We start from the raw sequence: 4,106 nt of genomic DNA on the forward strand, positions 1-4,106 counted from the left end.
AATTACTTGGTAACTAAGTAATTATCTTTATATTTGGTAATTATCTGAATATCCGTTTCTTACACTTAGGTCCGTCTAGATCTACAAGTTTCATTTAATTAATTAAATGCTTAATTAATCAACAAACCAGATCCATATAATTATTCTTTAACCAATGTTACTTATATTTGTTCTTTGTGTATAACTCAAAAAGACACTGATATTAATAGTAATATTACCAATTAGTTGTAACTGTAGACATTATCTTCCAACAAGTATTTGTCCTTATAAATTTCTCAGAGTCACAATTATCTTATTGTTCATGAACTTGGAACTTCTTCTCGTCGAATGAACACAAACCAAAATATAATGGTTAATTCATAAAAATAATTTTTTTTTATTTAAGATTCTATATCATAGATTGAAAAATAAAAGTTCAATACATATCGATTGAAGGCAAACGAGCAACAAGCTGCGTCGCTAGCCATTTCTGGATGACAAAACCAATTCTTTTGAAAAAAACATTTGTGGATCTAGGAAATATGACATTAAAATGGATAAACCGACAAATTTCAGCCTCTATTATGGTCTTTATAGAATTCAAATCTTTTTTTGTTACTTTACAAAAATAATTCATAAAACAAATATCTCAAATGTTAAATGAAAAAATCTAGTAAAATTTAGAGTACAATGATCTTTTATGAAATTTAACTTTTTATGGTAGGTATAACCGATAAACCGAACATGTGCATAAAGAGAATATTTTGGGAAGGTTCTGGATCACGGGTTTGATACCTTTGTTAATAAACCGGTCTAACGTCTAGACGCATATACTAAAAACTCAAAACGTACTCCGGTTTTTGAAGAGCCCTCTGTTCCTCCTCCTACAAACAAACCCTCGGAGGCTCAGATTCTCACAATTATCGAAACCCTAAACCTAATTCCGCCATGTCTTACCAGCCAAGTCCTTCAAATCACGATGGAAACGACGACCACCGTAACCGGCGACTATACAACCCTTACCAAGACCTTAAAGTTCCTGCACAAACCCTATACAAACTCCCAACGTCCCCTGAATACCTCTTCCAAGAAGAATCCATCGCTCAACGCCGTAGTTGGAGTGAAAATCTCACATACTACACCGGTATCGGTTACCTCGGCGGCGCCGTACTCGGTGCCGGAAAAGGTTTAATCGAGGGAGTCAAGGCTTCTGAAGCCGGAGATACCATGAAGCTTAGAGTTAATCGGATCCTTAACGCCTCGGGTCACTCTGGTAGGCAGATCGGGAATAGGGCGGGTGTGATCGGGTTGTTGTATGCCGGTTTGGAGAGCGGGATGGTTCATATTCGGGATACAGATGATATTATCAACAGTGTGGTGGCGGGGTTGGGTACCGGAGCGCTTTATAAGGCGGCGGCAGGTCCTAGATCCGCCGCAGTTGCTGGAGCTATTGGTGGAATAACGGTAGGGCTGGCAGTGACAGGGAAGCAGGTTTTGAAGCGATACGTACCCATCTAAACCCTAAATGGTATCCATTTCTATTACAGTTTTGATCTCGAGGTCAGACGCTTAAAAGCTGGTTGACGATTTTTCGCATGTAAGCAAATGCATAATTCATTTTGTGTACTTAATCTTCCTTATATGGTGTTCTTTCAATTAATGATTGTTAGTGACAAATAATACATGTCATTGATGATATGGAAAATTGGCAAATTGCATTACAGGTTTCTGCCATCATCTTCATGTGAATGTTTGTGTGTTTTTCATTAGACCTGTAATTACATACTAGTTTTAGGATAAACATGGTTATGATTATTCATCTTCTTATGCACTGTTATCATGTCTCTCTCATACTACAGCCAATATACATGTGAAGAAACTAAGATCATTATTTTTCCCTGTTTTAGATGAAAGTTAGGAGATTTTCTGCATTAATTGATTAATAGTCCAGTGTATTAGTTGATGTTTCATCAGGGATGGGTGGCTTGCTGGTTGAATGAGTTCATTTTCTATCTGTTATATGTTTGGTGTTCATATTCAGATTTCAGGCCATCTGTTGTATCCTTGTAGGCCTTAAGTACACAGGTTATAAAATTTGTGATGTCTTGATATCAACTGCTATGTGTTATTATTATCATGATGAAAGATTATGTAGGTAGTTTTGTTATGTAAGAGACGTTTTTCTCCCTCTTTTCTTTTCCCTAATTTTCTTATTCTATGTTTTATAATCACTCGGGGTTCCGCATAACCCCTTCCCACCTTCATAGATTTTTTGCACATTTTTCTTTGACTTATTTTCCAAGAAATAGTCTTTTCAGTATTCTTTACCTATATCTTCAGCAAAGAATTCCTCTTCTCCATCTTTTGATCTTTATTATACTAATAAAACAAGATTTCTGATCTATTTATCCACACTAATATAACTCCATTGATAAAGCTTATGCTTTTGAGGAGCTTTGCCTCAAAAACTACTTGATATATTTTTTTGGGTAGTGATCCGGACACTACAATTTTTGACCATACACAACAAATTGTGTTTTATATGGGGTTGTACAACACAAATATATAAAACACAAATTGTTGTATATGGCTAAAAACTGTTGTGTACAAATCAACATCTTATTTTTTATTTTTTGTTGGATCCCCGTAGCAATATATTAATGTTTTTCGTTTTAGTTATAGCAAAAAGCAATCACTTTAAGGACAAGTGTCAGAATCGCAATATATTTGTCTCTATGGTTTTAATTTCTTAGACTATCCACATCAGTGTAATGACATTGTTCTTTCAATTGTGCCATATCAGATTGTAATTACCTTCTATATCAGTACAATGACAACATGCTTTCAAAAGTGGTTCCTATTGGCACCCAACAATTACTTTATAAATATTTTTATTCATTTAAAATTTCAGAGTATTAGTTTGATCATCAAATAGTAACGTATTAAATTGTTAATTAGTTGATAAAAAAGTTATACTATGAATAGGTAATTATCTTTACATTTTGATAATATTTATAATTACATTACCATAATTTACATATATACTACGTTTTAATAATACAAATATAATCAAATAATCATAACTCTCATATACCATAAAAAATGTATTATAATAGAAAATAGAGTTAATGACGGAGCCCACTGTCTGAATTGCAAGGCTTTTGCATGCTGTAAGATATAAGCTTAGGTGGCAACTAGAATTCATTTGTAAGGCCTTTGCAATAGGCTATGTGGATGTTCTTACATTCTCGCCTGATTGTTCATTGCCACATATGAAATTTCATTGCCACATATGAAATGACATTTTTATCTTTTATTTATTTATTTTAATTACTTTGAATTCTAAAATTTCAATAATGCCCTCCCTCATTAAAAAAAATCCTTCCATCATTCACCCATCTATGACATTGATGTTGAACCAAACCCACCCCCCCGTTACCCTTGGCTAGGGATGAGCTTTAGAACTGGACCGGTTCGGAATTAGAACCGGTTTTCCTATATTATAAGAACTGGGAACCGGACTGTTGGTTCTAGCGTCGGTTCCGGTTATGGTCTCGGTTTTTTGGTTATTTTTCAAACTAGAACCGGTTGAAATGTTGTAGATGATATGTTATCTTCCGGAGCATGTAAAAGATTCAATATTTAATCAAATTATGATTTTTTACATTCTAAATTGAAGTACAAACATTAAATTACATGATGAAAAAATAATCAAGTAATTCCGACTTCATATGAGTGAGTTATGCGCATTTTAAAAACGAGACAGATTCCAAAAATAAAAACAAAATGCTGAAACAGAAAATACGCAACATTAATATGCTGTCTTTCGGGGTCTATAGTTGATTCAATATCTAACCAAAATATGTGTTTGTACAGTATTAAATGAAGTACAAACATCAAATTATATGTTGGAAAAAATTAAGTAATTCCGACGTCATATAAATGAGTTATGTATATTTAAAAAAACGGGACAAATTCAAACTAACAAAAAAATTGCTGAAATAGAAAAAACACAACATCTGATATAATTTCTTTCGGGACATGTGTTTGATTCAATATCTAACCAAAATATATGTTTTTACAATAAAAAATGAATTACAAACTTCAAATTGCACGTTGGAAAAAAA

The 4,106-nt window shown here is 33.3% G+C and overlaps 1 pseudogene; it reads left to right on the forward strand.

Annotated features, from left to right (window-relative positions):
• Positions 1-781: 781 nt before the first annotated feature.
• Positions 782-1,745, forward strand: LOC145107973 (mitochondrial import inner membrane translocase subunit TIM23-2 pseudogene; annotated as a pseudogene).
• Positions 1,746-4,106: the final 2,361 nt, after the last annotated feature.

Source organism: Lactuca virosa, chromosome 4 (genome assembly GCF_052849685.1).
Source record: "Lactuca virosa cultivar CGN04683 chromosome 4, Lactuca_virosa_CGN04683_v6, whole genome shotgun sequence".
Classification (NCBI taxonomy): domain Eukaryota; kingdom Viridiplantae; phylum Streptophyta; class Magnoliopsida; order Asterales; family Asteraceae; genus Lactuca; species Lactuca virosa.